Here is a 15,923-nt window from a genome sequence, read left to right on the forward strand (position 1 = left end):
TCACTTCCATTGTTTGGGAGATTCTGCAGCTCTGTTTTCCTGTGACGCTCCAGCAGTGTTTTGTGGACTAACAAAATAAACCCTTCAGCTGTTATGAAGGTTGAGTAGATAATGACTGAATTTTCATTTTTGGGTGAACTATTCCTTTAAAAAACACAACAACAAACTGCCACATGCCAGACCGTGGGCTGACCTGTCGTTTTTTCATTCGCATTTGTTTTGTCTCTGTTTTTATTTGTCTCACATGTCACTCATTTCTCACATGTTGACGGGGCATACGAAACACCTGTGACTGGCTGTTGGCGTGTCACTTCAGCACCTAGGGATATGATAGGCTGTTTGTAAGCAGGTGAGGGTGCACACCTGGGGCTTGTCTGTTAAATGATTGGCTGTTCATGTATCACTTGTAGCTTGCTGCATTATCAAGGACAATGACAGACTGTCTATGAGCGAGTCGTGTTTGTGCTTTCACAGCAGTTTGCATTCAATGCATTTAAATGAAACTATCAAACATTTTATCACACTACTTTCTTATTTCTATCAATGACATGTTTGTTGCTACGGTTTTATCGGCCAGGCCTAAATTGTTCAGCTCTATATCTGACCCAGAGCATGAAGCTGATACCTGTTGCACCAGTTTGGTTTGCTACAAACACTTAACTATAGGCATCATAAACAGTAACAAAAAGGTCTTCTTCAGAAAATGAAAAAAGTGACAAGTTTAATGGCTGTTCGGATCTTAAATTCACCACAGTCTGTCTCAGCCTGCTTGGAATATAAAGGGAGGAGGCTCAACACAACAGACTGTGATCTGAAGTGACTGCTGACCTTTTAGACAATCTGTTCGTTTTATTCAAATTATCTCACAAGTATTTTTTTTGTCACCAGCTGAGCTTTAGCTCCTTAGAGACATTACATCCAAGCATTTTAGTTTGACGCTCAGACTCAACATGACCCCCCGAGATACAGAGTCATCAACTGCACTGCAGTCTACATAATGGCCTGACATCAACACCACACACTCACAGCTTTAGTTTTCAGTACTCTCATGAATTTGGAGATGAGATTTTATTTTAACACTGCAGTTAATGTTTGAACTTTACAAAGAAATGTGATCAGAGTTCATACCAAATGTTGCCTCTGCAGCAGAACTTTAAAAGCACTGGTGCCTCTGGCTCCAAAGGCTGATATAACACCAAGAGTGTTTCGAACAAAGCAGATTCAGATGTTCCAGCGGAGCACTAAATCTGTCCAAGGAGCCTGGATTTAACAGGCTGTCGACTCAGCACAGCCTTGTTTAAAGAAGACTTCAGACAAAGCCAAGAAACAAGGAAATTGTAGCACATTAATCTGAGAACAACAGAAAGTACTGGAAAAAAAGGAGATTGATTCATTTCCAGTTTGCACACAGAGAAGAGAAGAATTCATGGTTCAAGCTTGTGACCAGCTGGATTCTGGTTTATTTCACTGTCCTTAAAGAGCACTTGAAAGAAATCCAGACATTCTCCACATAATCATCCTGTGTCCCTGCAGTCAGTTTTCTATCACTCATGTCAAAAATAACCAAGCAAGCAAGGAGTATCTTTTCTTTTCATCTTTTATCAAAATCATTCAATTTTCTGTAAAATATTTAGGTATTTTTGATGACTCATTCTGAACTTGGGGGCATATTCATGTATTAATTCAACCAAATGTGATCTGGGACGACCGGCTCCCGTCAAATCAAACCATGCTTGGATAACCTGGCAAGAAACATGAGCCATCAGACAGGTTTGTTGCCTCTTTTGACCCGCTTTACACAGTAAAAGCCACACTTTGAGATCTCAGCACTGGAGCTGTAGCCATCAGGAAAAAAAGAATATGTTGGAAATAAATCAGTTTTCCATAAACACAGTTTTCCTCCAGAGGATAATTCTGGTGATAATAATGTTCTCACCAAACTAACTGCTGAGTTCTTGGAGCAGCATTATTTTTTAGATTAGATTAGACAGCTTTATTAATCCCCAGTGGGGAAACTCATTTACCACCAAATCAACTCACAAACAAGATTCAAGATGGTTTCACTGTCACTATTGTTGCAACAAGGTTAAGGTAACCAGTACTACCCATTCACTGCACAGGAGAATGGGACTGGATGGAACAGTGTTGGGATAAAAAATAAGGCCTTGAAACATGTTGCCATCACTAGAAAGATGATCAGGAGAGCATCACGATTAGATCAGTTGTAGACCCAAACTTATTTTGAAGACAAAACAGAGGCTAAGGCCACAATTATTACCCCACCTGTCCATTATAGTTGTCCATCGCAGTTAACCCAGCTGTTGAGGGTTGAGGGTGACCTCAAATTAACATGGTTTAGGTAATCTGGAGTTCTGGCTGTGAACTCGCCTGTCGGCACCAGAAATACCAGTCATTTAAAATATTTATCAATATTTCATTCATGCATGATGCCAGTTATCTGTTGCCTCTAAGATTTTATGCAGCCGCACGCCACTAGTCAGGTCTGTGGCACTGTCAGATGGCAGCTCCTCTCACCCAGTGTGTATGCCCCGATTGCCCTGGCAACCCCGGATGTTTACATCAGCAAAGTCGGACAGATGAATGTAGACTGTGACAGAATAAGCTGATATATATTCACTCGACTGGAGAAACATGTGACCACATTAAGCACAGACACAAACATAAACCTGCAAGCGGAGCTGCTGCTGCTGTTAGCACTGCTAACGTTAGCCACACTGTGTGTCAGGTTGGCAGCTAACGTTAACTCTGTGTTCTTTACCTGCAGACACTGTGACCCTCTTTGGTCTGAAAAGGTGAAGCGTTTATTGAGTTGTCATGTTTTGTACATTAATGTGTAAGGCTTGTATTGCACAGTGCAAAGTAGCGGCATTTCAGCTGCATTTAAAGTACGATTTGGCGATTGTAGACTGTGATTAACGTCTTCAAATGGCTCTTAATACACACAGTATTTTTTCTGACAGTGTTTAGCATTATATATTAATAAATTATGCTAAATTTTAACTGCTTTCTGAGTGTTTTCTTAGTGTTAGACTAGTTGACTAGTCTAAATTAAATTTTGCGTTTAATCAACAGGGAAATTAGACACCATGAACATCCCTAGTGCACACGCTCTCGTAAGCACGCCTGTGGTGTTGGTGTGCAGCAGTGAAATGGGTCCCTGCTGAAACACTTTCCCGCCGCACACGTTCCGGGCATTGTTTGGGCTATTCACTGGTATGCCGGTATATGAAAAAATAATATCATAATGAAAATAAAGACCGGTTTTCGGTATGAACCGGTATACTGCACAGGCCTAGTTACAAGTAAGTCATGTAACATACTTATTTTCATCCATATATGATAATTTCCTAAACCTAACCAAGTAGTTTGGGGCCAAACCTTAACACAGCTGTGGCCATTTCACAACATGTGTGTAAGGCAGGGTTATTCAATTAAAATTCAAAGAGGTCCAGTTAGAGAAAATTTCCTAAAGAAAAGGTCCGGAACATCATAATGTCTAACTTTCTCAAGTGGGCCGAACCAGTAAAATTTAAGTATAATCTATCGATTATTCTGCTGATTAATCGAGTAATCAGATAAGAAATATTGCATGTTCTGCATTTTTTTCTATTACATTACTTTTGCTTTATTTAAGAACAATGGTAATATAACAAAAGAAAAGATTAAACAGGTCTATTAAATGAACAACTATAAATTGCTAAAGTAAAAATACTCAGCAAAGTAACTTTACTTTTAATGTAGATTTACTTTTACTATTTTCACTTTACTTTTTACTTTTCTTTTCAAGTACAAAGGTAAAAGTAAAGGTAGTAATGTCTGCAGAAACCACAAACAGAAGAGTGAACTAACTCTTTTAACTGAAACAGTCACCAGAATATTTTGTTAACATGTTAAAATCACAACATTTTTCTTCTGGAGCAGGACAGACGCTACCAGACCCCCAGAGGACAGGGGACAGAGGACAGAGGACAGGGGACTGGTTTACCAACATGCCACCTTTTTCTCCTCTTAAGTGTTTGCACGTCTGTATTTAGTATAAAAAAAATAACAATAAGAATACCATTAAAGTACAACAACAGCAATAAAAATGTTGATTTTTCAAAAAAGGAAACAATAACATACACAATTTTTAAATTGTAATTAAGTAAATACACTAATACCACGATGTAAAAATACCTAAATAAAGAATGTGAGTATTTTTCCATCACAGCAGGTCAGTGATCAGCGTTTGAGTGACTCTCTGTGGATCAGTGAATAGTGTTAAAACATCGGCACCACGACATGATTTTCTATTTTTGGAGCTGCGCACCTGCTGTGAGAAGGTCTGAAAGTTTCTCACAGAGAAACACAGACTCTCCTGTTTTACATATAGACAATTGTTTAATTTATAAGAGCATCTGGTTGGTGTCGATGTCATTAACCATCACGTTAGTTTCTGTTGTAATAAACTCCGTCATTAACAACAGTCTCCTCCACACGCAGCTTCTCTGCAGTTGGTCTGTGTGTTTCCTGATCAGATAAACCAGCGCCGGAAAGACGAGAAAAGTTGCGCCAGTTAAAATAGAAGCGTCCCGTCAAAATTTAAAATCTATTAATAATTTATTGGTTATAGGTCCGGGTCCGTATAGGACGGCGTGTGGGTCCGGACTCGGACCGCGGTCCGCCATTTGGGGACCCCTGGTGTAAGGCATACTTGCCAACCCTCACGATTTTCCCACAAGATTCCCATTTTTCATTGCTGTCTACCCGTTTTCTCCAGGGTAGGGTTGAGCGATACGTTAAAATTTTCCAACCAACCATCGGCAACTGGTGATATCTTCTCTGAGTCTACAAGATACAAGTTAAGAGTGTGACTCTGCAGGCTGTTTCCTGTCAATCCTCACCCAGCTCAGAACACTGATGGTCTGGTTGAGTGGGTGTGTACTGTGCCTCTGGATGAGAGCATGTTGCGGAGCAGTGGCTGTCACTCTGCAGATCATTACATTAGCAAAATAAAATGGCAAATATCAACCCCAAAAGACAAGAGACGATGGATTCAGCTCATCACCAAAAGGTGATATATTCATCCAATCACCCAACCCTACTCCCAGGGAAAGGTAGCTGTTTTGTATTTCTCCTGATTTATGACATATTCTCACACAGTTTTTTCTTATGAATAGTTTTAAGAGAAACAGCGACACAATAATTATACCTTCAGAAAAACATTTGTTTAATATTCATTTTCTGTGTTTGACAGTGGACTACTAGGTAAAGATAAATGCTGCAGTCCCATTTTGTCTTTTTACGTCCTCTGCAGACATTTGTTCAAAAAAAGAAAAAAAATGTATGTTATTTATTAAGTGTGGGGAGGACCTGCAGACCCCTTGTTTTGGTCTCAAAATCCTCCCTACTTTGGCAAATAATGTTTAAGGTCTTACGTAACGTATTTAAGTGTGGTATGCCTGCCACTGCCAATACTCTCCAAGATTCATATATGTTGTTTTGGAACTCAAATTTATTCTGTTGTATAGCTGCTGTATTATTGTCATAGTAAGCGACCCTGTATTACAAAACTTCATAAAAGACTGGTAGAGACAATAAATATAATCTTCACACTTTCAACTGAGCAGATACGCTTTGGTTTAAATGAACACGTACATGTACTGTGTAACACACAGGAATAGACACATCAACACAGAATACATGCGCCCGTTAATTAAATACACCAAGAAACACACACGCACGCAGACAGACCCAGGGCTAAAGCTCTAATTACAGGGTTCATTAGGAAAGCAGAGGCCTGATCAGCCGACAGCTATCCTCCAGGCTCCACTGGTGCTGAACAGGTAAACACACACAATCAGGACAAACACACACAGATGGCAGGAGGACACACTGCAAGCTGTCTTACACACACACACACACACACACACACACACACACACACACACACACACACACACACACACACACACACACACACACACACACAATAGTGAAGCAGAGTTCAAGGATAGATGTGGTGTCTCTTGTGTAAAAATTAGGGGTGTACCGGATTGTTGTTGCTGTGTGGATCAACCCTCACAGTTTGGTGCAGATGTGAACAACAGACCACATGTAACTATCATAGTGTTAAATGCAAAGATGAGACAGATGCATGCTGCGTTTTACTCTGAAGCCCTCCAGAGTCTTAAAAAAAAGGACAAGAATCTTATTTTTACAGTTTTTTTTTTAATTTTTACTTCTATCAAGGGAAATTGTGACTTTGGGCATTTTCCACTGGTGTTACTGGGAAACTGGGCATGCTTGTCGACATGGAAACAGATCGTAAGGTTGTGATGTTTATTGTAGCTTCAGCAATATCTGCTGTCTTAACTTCTATACACAGCTCTGCTCAGCTCACCGGAGCAGCTCTGTGCTTTCACCTGTCTATGACACAGGCTTTAGTGTTGATTGGCTATTATCCCTGACATCTAACCAATCAAATAGTGTTGTGAGTGAGACTACAGCCTGTAGTATGATTATACTACACAGTGTATAATACACTACAATACAATATAGTGTTATAGTGTATTATTATCATTATTTAATTTAATTTATGGTGGTAACTACAGAAAAATAAAGAAATAATAGTTAGTTGCAGCCCTGCTTCCAATCACATCTAAAATCACCATGTTTCTACCTGTTTTGTACAACCCTGCTGGAAGGCCTTTTCTGGTCGCTTCCCACTGCCTCCCTGATGTCTCTCCAACAGCTCTGTCTCTGTGCATCTTCAGTGTCTTGATGCAATGAGTCGTACAAACAGGGAAATGCAGCGCGCTCAGACAGTCTCTCCTCCAAAGGCATTTATGATGCTCCATGAATACTGAACCATGTCCCATGAATACTTGGGGAGATCATTTTAAACTCATGTGCAAAGTGGACATGATTGTCACATTGTAGTTTGGAAAGTTGCCATGTAGCCCCCATTGTACTACCTGGGGGTGTCTGGAGGTCAACCTTCTGAAAAGGACTTTGTTTGAAGCGAACTGAAACCTTTTTTAAATAAAAAGGTTCCCTGTGGAGATTTTGACAATTACTGGTGTTACCCAATGTTCTTCCTATCTCGCTGTAATGTGAGATTCTATTCCACATGTTAACACTGGTGTTACAGCAGAAAGGCAGCAATACATGAGGTGAGGCAGTGAAGAGGAAGACTCAAAGTGAACATACAGGTGGTGCATTCACATGCCATAAAATAAGGTAAGATAACAGTCGGCTTTCTTTAGTGAGCTCATTTACTACAGGTAGGGTAGTAAAAAGCCCTGGGCTTCCAGGGCAGAGTGCTAATATTTCATGTATAAGGGAAACTGTGTATCTTATTTTATTTTTTGCAAGTACACATGACTGCTGTCAGGGAAAGTAACAGCCGAGTAAGTGGGTGGCAGCACAGATCATTACAGAGTGATGTGTCCTCATATTTAAAATGATTCAATTCAAAGGGATGTTTGAATGTAATGAATTGCAGGATGCACATATAAACTGAAGTAGAAATCTGTAATAAATTTACTGTTATAAATCATAAAATGACCACAATGTGTCATCAGAGATCAAGGAAAAAGAAACGTTGAAAGTTGAAATACTCACTTCACTTGACATGAACACTAAAAACAGTGTCTCCCTTTGAAATTGCCATTCCTTACTGGAATAACTGTTTTGTGTGTTTGTTTCACAACAATCAGACTCAAATTAATGCTGAATTTTAGCAAAATGAGTGTGTCTGTTAATGGATAAAAACACACAAACAGACTCTTGCATAAAATCACTAATAATCTTGTAGACAGCGTACAAGTTTATAACTGTTAAATTGAACAAAATGTTAATGGATATCTGAACTTTACATTGATAGACAACTGACAGTTATAAACAGCTGATCAACTTACAGTGGAGGACTCCTCATTGGTTATTGTCAGGATTTGACTGGTGTACTATTTTTACTGGCACAACTGTTGCAACATATCGCTCCTTTAGAATTACTATTCATATTCTTTTGTAAATGTGCAAATCTGACAAACAAAGATTTCTGAATCACAATTGTGTGCATCTGGTGGTACAATATCAGGAATGGCAAAAAGTGATGCACCCACAACGATCAAAACTCCATGTGTGGAGAGTTTTTGTATTTCAGTCAACAAACAGGAAAATAAGAAATAAAACTTAAGTATTGTGCAGAATCTGTCAGGTCCAAATGAATTATCACTCAGCAACAAGCAACAAGCAACATGAGGACACAACTCAACTCAACACCCTGGCAAACTAGTCAGTGTAGATTCAAAGTAACTAAAGCAGGCTGCCTCCTCCTGGTCATCATCATCAGAGCTTACCAGCTGCCCACCAAAAGGTGATTTAATGTTACAATTATGAATTTAATTTGAATATTATGAATAATAAGGGAAAGAAATTCAAATGGGATTATAGAGGAAGATTGACAGGCCTAACACAAAATAGCAACCTCACAAAAAAGTCAGAAGCAGCTTCGTCTATCTGCTCCGACACAGACACACACTGCAACAACACAACACAAAACAGAAAAAGGAGAAAGAAATAAAAGAACAACATGGCTACTACAATAAGAGACCTACGCTTCCAAAATAATGTCGGGGATGGAGTAGAAATCTACAGACGTGATAAAAGTACATGTTCTTTATGCAAGTAGAAGTACAGATACTTGTGTAAAAAAAGACTTAAAGTAGAAGTACTGATTCAACATGTTTACAGCAGTGAACACTGTAGTTTACAATAACTAGGTCAATACGATGCATGTAAACACTTTTATCTGACAACCTCTTAACTGTTTCTCAGAGTCACCCTGTTGATTCAGTGCATGTAAATACACTGATAGATATAAAGTATACAGTCTGCAAAACATTCAAGAAATGGCTTTGTGAATGTTTTATACAAAAAGTAAGTGTCAGACCTCAGTGATACAGATTCTGATTAGACACACTGACTCTTAACTAGGATCACATGTTACAATTACCCTTGTCTTAGTTTTAAGCACAACCATCATCAAACAGCAAATTGAGTTCCACATTAGAGTAAAGAAAACCAGAGAGATGTGTTCAATTCTGACCTTACCTGAAAGAAAAAGAATTTTGATTTTCAGCAGCTGGTAAAAATAATCTGAATTATTTGTTGGCCTGAAAAATATAAGCAACATCCTTGTATTTATCTCAGCCCCACTCCATCAACTCCTGTTGCTATGAGGTAACCATGGCAATGCAGACAAGGTTCTGCCTTTGCCGTCCATGGTGAAGGCAGAGCTCATCACAAAGCTGCATCTGAAAGACGATCACTGCATCATCAGTAACGGCTGGATTTGGGGACCACAAGCTTCATGGTTGAGAAGCTGACAGTTGATCAGTTTAAATTTAGTCACCTGTGCCATCACTCACATATATACAACTAGCCTTATTTTACTTTAATTATAGCTTTTTATCCCTGTTTTTATGTTCATTCTTTGTCTGTTCTACGTGAAGCACTTGGTGCATGTCATTTATTTGTTGTAAAGCACTTTTGGCTGCATTTCTTGTATGAAAAGTGCTATACAAATTAACTTTATAATAATTCTACAGCATATTAAATGTAATAAAGATTTGAATCAGTTGCATGGTTATTTAATTCATGTGTTCTTCCACTCATACCACTGGTATATTTAGCAGTCCCTCCAAGAAGTTGTGATGTTGCAACAATTCATGCAAATTAAACCAATCCCTGTGAATTCTGGACAACATTGCAATTGTCCCAACTCTGAAACTTCACGGCACATTTGACCTATCATAGTAGCTTCCTACAAGTTCCACCTTTCACAGCAGTCCCCCATGCAAACATTGTACATCTCAACTTAATGTTTTGTTTTATTATTCACTATTTTTTGTCTCTATATTTTTTATTTTGTCACAGGTACTGAACATTAGTTACTGATATTGATATTTATCAACGCTCTATGCATTTTTACTTGATAATTTTGTGTTGTTTTTACTGAGTTTGAACACCAAAAAGATTTTGTTTCTTTGTGGAACACCCCCCAGGTACACTTCCTCTTTTACAAATGCAACGTATTTTGTTAGAATTTTTGTAATTCTGAGCCTTTTTGGTGAGATTAGTTAGAACAATCAGGTCAGAGTGCAGTTTTGTTCTCTCTGGAACAAGTTGCCTTTGATTTTTAATGAACTATACAAAAAAAATCACAACTTTCTTTTGCAAAAACTGCCTAAAAACAGAGCAACATGCATTGCAATTCTTTAGTAAAGCTGCCATGAAATCAGGCATTTCAGGATGTGACAATCTGATTTAGAGCTTTGACTTCATTCATACTGTCTGGCAACACAAGCGAGAACCTGACAAGCCATCACCACATGTGGATAAATGGGTATTTATTAAATTAAATCAATAAATCATTAATAGCAGCTTTATAATTTGAATAAATGTTAAATTTAGCCTGAGTGGGTTGAACATTTTCCTGACAGGCACTGCTGGGTATTGCAGTTTTTAGTCATATGGATTGTTTCTGATGTTAATGACTGACTGTCATTTCTCTTCTGTCTTGCTACTGTAAGACAATGTGCAGCCTGTGCAAGAGGAACAACTGTGAGAAAAACTGAAAATCTGCATGTCGACGTGCTAATAGAATTGCAAATATCGGCACATTCTGCTACGCCCACACACAGTGATCTCTACACAGCCTGGTTTAGACTGAATATACTGAAGAACATGTATTTCTATGCTGAGACGTAGAGGGTTATTATTTCTGAGATTACAGATAAAAGTTATCAAACAGTGAACAGCTTTGTCACATCCATACATGAAATGAAGATAATCGCCTCTACAGTATGTAGTGTAGCACTGCATTCGTCTCATTTTCACCACTGATGGAGGAAGCATTAAAAGTGTTCAACATGACAAAGTTTCTGCAGTATAACAACGTCTTCTTCCAAATGATCTAATGCATAAAATGTGTTAAGTGCAACACTGGCAGCATATGACAGGCATCAGGACTGTTGTTTTCTGCCTAAGCCCACACACTGACAGTGAGGGGAAAAAAAAATCAGGATTGAAGGATTCAGGACTGTTCTGCTGCATCTCCCAACATGATGTGTGTGGATGCTTCAGGAACACTCCACAAAAGCTGCAATTTCATTAAATTCACTTACAAGATCAACTACTGCAACTAAGGGTAAATTTGGCACTTTTCATGACGACGTCCAGTCAGTGTTGATGGTAAATGTTGGTAAGAAAGCTGAGTTCTGCTGCTGCAAAATCTGATGTTTTTCCTGCATCCAGTCATGTCACAGTGATGTCACAGTAATGCAAGTTGGTAGTAAGGAAGAACTACAGGTTGTTTCAGCTTGGATTTCTAGTCTCCACACCTACGAGGCTAAACATGGATGTGGGGCTCAGAAGTGCACGTGCAATGCATCCTGGTACATGTAGCCGCAGAACAGCTCTGGAGCGGGAGAACTATAACATGACACACCAGATGGTTTGTTACACAGAATCACCTAGGAAGCCGTCCACAGGAACTGTTTAGAAAAGGGCGGGTGCTTTCAAGAAAACCAATCTCAGTGTCTACACTAACCTCTTCAGGAGCTGCTATTGTTTGTTTGAGATGAGTCATCTCCATGGACACTTCTCCCTGTTGGCACATCTAAAACCACACCTGTAGCTTGCTCATAGTTGCTCCGATGATGCTGATTGGCTTGCATCACTTTTGATGTGAACATAAATAGATATCTTGGCCTGTCAGGACGGATTCTCGTGCAGTCTCCTGATCTTCCAAATCCAGCTGCCTCGCAAGGTAAGATCAATGTAGCAACACTGAGGAGTATCACTTCAACTGACTACATTTACCACCACCAACCACCCAATCACAAACGTTTTCGTTGGAGCTAAGCCCAGAATGCAGTGATGGTACTGCTGCAAAATAGTATAAATCACTCTAAAAGAAAAGGGAACAGCTGTTAGCTTGTTTACATTCATACTATTAGTGTCCCTGGCTCTAATTTGCCGTTTTCAGCATGTAGGTTGCAGCTCGAATTTTGTTCTCTTTTCCCGGGGACTTTGAAAACATGGATAGCAGACACTGCGATACTGCAGGACTTATACCAGCAGTGTGCATCCAGTGAATCAGACTAGTCTATTACCATTTCATTATTTATTCTCATGCCAACTAGGGCTACAAATATTTAGTTTTCATTACACTACATATATCAGTCTGCTGATAATTTAATTAAGTTCTATGTTTTTGTGATTTTCAGAGTAAGTTATACCCTAAGGACCCTTTAAAAAAAAGCAGGAATACTGCTCAAGCACTGGTAAACTTTCTATTTTTTGACAAATTATTATAATATTTCTATCAGATGTGTCTCAACTATAACATGTCAACTCTGTAGCCCTTCTAAATCAAAGCTAAATATAATTATTATGATTAATAATTCTGATTTTAAAATGTGTATTTTGATTAACATTAAGAGAACTCAGACACTTTCAATTACTGTGTACATTTTGTTTGACTTTAAAATGCCAGAAATTATTAAATTATGTCAATGAGTCCCAGTTGATGTCTTCAAATGTCCAAAACCAAACAATGATAACTTTACAATGATTTAAATAATTAGAGTTAAAATTTTGGTGAGTTATTTTTCTGTTTTATCAAGGACTCAATCAATTAATTGACCAATCAACCCTTATAAAAACTGACATTCATGCAGTATATTCACAGATTTGGCTCTGGTTTCTCATCTATACTACAATGCTACACCAGCATTTGTCTCAAGGTGAACAAGGTGTCCTTCTTGTGTTCAACTCTCACAGTTTTCCCAAATTTCTCCCGAGATGCGATCTCACCTTTGTCACTGACCATCTTGTCTGTCTCCAGCCATCTCTTTAATATGGTTTCTCATTAATACAACACAAGTAAGAAAGGCAGTGTATGTGTGTGTACATGCAAAGGTCAGCGGTGCATTAATTGCTTATCTGAAACCACATTTACACACAGCCCCCGGGGTGTTCAGGAGTTTTCACAGCACACTGTGCTCTTTTAACACCTTTTCTCTAGTAAATCCTTGGCCACCCTTTGGTCTGAATCATTTTATCTCCATGTCCACCAACCGCTCATGCAAGGTGGAGACAAGAACAAAAGGAACAACATTAATGCGGCAAAAGTACTGACTGCTGCTGACTTTGATGGACAGAGAGACCAGACAGACATGATGGATCTGACACTACTTGAAGTCTAAAATATTTGGACAAAATGATGCATCAATCTCTATTAATCCATCCGACCACGACAGCAAAATCTTCAAACTCAACCTTCATTCTGATCTTGACTACACACCTGTCAGGGTTTGTGACTACATCTTGCATGGTTCTGACACTTTTGTGTTGACAAAATCTGTCCACAGACAGACAGATGGACATCTTATGACAACCTGCAAAAGTAGTGAAAACCACATCGGTGTAGTTCCTGGTACAGTAGGTCCAGGACCTCATTCCAGGATGATGAATAAACAGAAACGAAGATAGAAGCTACTGCAGAGTACTCATGAGTCAGAATGTCAAGATGTTGATGGACGTCGTGACCGGAGTATTCCCTACTCAAGATGGTCTCTAGTTTGAGTCTGGCTTCAGTGGCAATAGGTTGAGAAAGTGTGCACAATATTTGAACAGCAAATCAAGCATGCTAAAATGCCACCAAAATATTCAAAAGCATTAAAAAAGGGTCTAGAATCAAGTACTCAACTGGTAAGGTTATCACTTTAAGGGTACCATTATCTGTACCAGTATTGGTATGTAATTTTTTAAACAACACCCAACACTAATCTGTGGTGTCCACAACTGTCCATGTACGTGTCAATTAGTGAGTATAATGTGGGCTGGACGATATGTACAGAATCAAATACAACAATATTTTTGACTAAATAACTCTATATTGATATTGTGACAGTGCTTCCAAAAATATAAACACAACAAGGTTTTTGATCAACAATCAATAAGTGGGTAAAGACAAATAACAGAACAGCTAGAACAGTCTGCTAAGTTCAGAAAATGACATCACTCTACTGTAATGCAACCTTTAAAACCAGGACAAGACAACACTTATGACATATGACGATAAAATGATATCCAAAAAATCTAAGACAAAATTTAGTCTCATATCATGATATTAGGTAACACTTTATATAGTAATAAGTGTTATTTAATAGGTAATAAGGTCCTATAAAATGCTTATTAACATTAATATGTGTTAATATGACGCTATAAGTGTTAATAAGAGCATAATGAACATGTTTATTGTGCAACTGTAAGACCTTTTGAAGTACTTATAAAAAACTTGTTAATAGTTTACAGACTACTTACAAATGTTAATAAAAGCCTTATGAATTTCTTAAACTGTTTATCATGGCATTACACATTTATTATTACACTAGGGCTGAGCAATATATCACTAAATATCTATCTGTTAGCACTTAATGTTAAATATTAAGGTGCTTGTAATAATCATTAATTAATAGGTAATAAGACAGATATAAGATGTATATTGATAATTATTGATAATTATTAATAATCTTAATAAAGCAACAACAAAAACCTAGTAAAGGTTTAACAATGATATAATAGGTACGTTGTATGTTAATGTCTTTGCAAAGCTCTTAAAAATAATTATAAAAATCTCTTATGCAACATTCTTAAGCAGTCTAAGTGCTTATAATCACAATAAACTAATCATAATCATGTCTATAATGCTATTAAACACTTATATAGTCTTATTAACACATAATAATGTTAATAAGCATCTCATAAATGCCTTATTACCTATTAACTAATGCTTATTACAAGCACATTACTACAAAGTGTTAACAGATATTGGTATTTATTGACATATTGCCCAGGCCTCGTATAATCCAGCCTTAAAGTGTGGGTTGATGTTACTGATGTTTTGGGTGAAGCTGTTGACACTGCAGTGATGCAGTCTGAATGATGTGTCCTCTATATACTGGTACCACATGTCAGGTGGGTTGGAAGCTGTTGTCAGGGCGATCTGATCAAAATGTTCCCTGTACAAGTCAGCTACAGTGGGGGTGATGTGTGAACCCCCCCCACCCCCAGCTGTTTCATTTCATAACTAATGTGCCAAAACCACACAACACAACATAAAAAAAAAAAAAAAAAAACGGTCATGCGAGGTAAGGAGAAGTTTGTCCTGCCATCCACTTCACACCCGACCTCCCCTGCCTGCTCCTCTGTCACTCTGTGTTAATGGTGCGTGCATGTCATATGGGAATAAATGTCAGAAGGACTTGACGGCTAAAGTGATGACTTGGTGGTGGTCAAGCGTTGAAAAATGTCTAAATCCCTCAAGATATCATGACTTAAGATCTTTATTTAATGACCTGACTATTTTAATAAGAATTAGAATTAAGAAAGACAAGTCTAATAAAAATCACAATGCTTAAAATCCTCACATTTCACTGGAATAAGTCAATGTTTGATGAACCAGTTTTCATACTTAGAACCTACAGTATATGCTCCTGTCTCTGTTCTCTGTTCAAACCCTCCCACTTCACATCCTCTATCTTCGTGTGGATTCTTCTATCTCTGAGTCTCTTTCTTCTCCAAAGTCTCCTCCATCCTCCCCCAACACTCACCCATTCTGCCTTCTCTGTGTTCTCTACACTTAAAACAAGGTTCTTCTGGAGAACTCTTTTTGAAGGAAATGTTTATCAAGGGTTCTTTGTAAGAGTAAGGCTTCTCTTAAGAACCCTTTTCATTCAGAAACCCCTTTTTGGAAGAAAGAGTTCTTCACGGATAAATTAAATCATTGAAGATGTCAGAGGGTTTTTGTGCCATTATATAAAAGTGTTCTTAGTGGAACCCCATGGGAG

The 15,923-nt window shown here is 38.2% G+C and overlaps 1 protein-coding gene across 1 annotated transcript in view; it reads right to left on the reverse strand.

The window, feature by feature from the left end:
* Positions 1–15,923, reverse strand: part of snx7 (sorting nexin 7) — a 75,618-nt gene that overhangs the window by 11,396 nt on the left and 48,299 nt on the right. The gene's annotated exons all lie outside the window — the stretch shown is intronic.

This window comes from Lutjanus erythropterus, chromosome 21 (genome assembly GCF_056507025.1).
Source record: "Lutjanus erythropterus isolate fLutEry1 chromosome 21, fLutEry1.hap2, whole genome shotgun sequence".
In the NCBI taxonomy this organism is placed as follows: Eukaryota; Metazoa; Chordata; class Actinopteri; order Lutjaniformes; family Lutjanidae; genus Lutjanus; species Lutjanus erythropterus.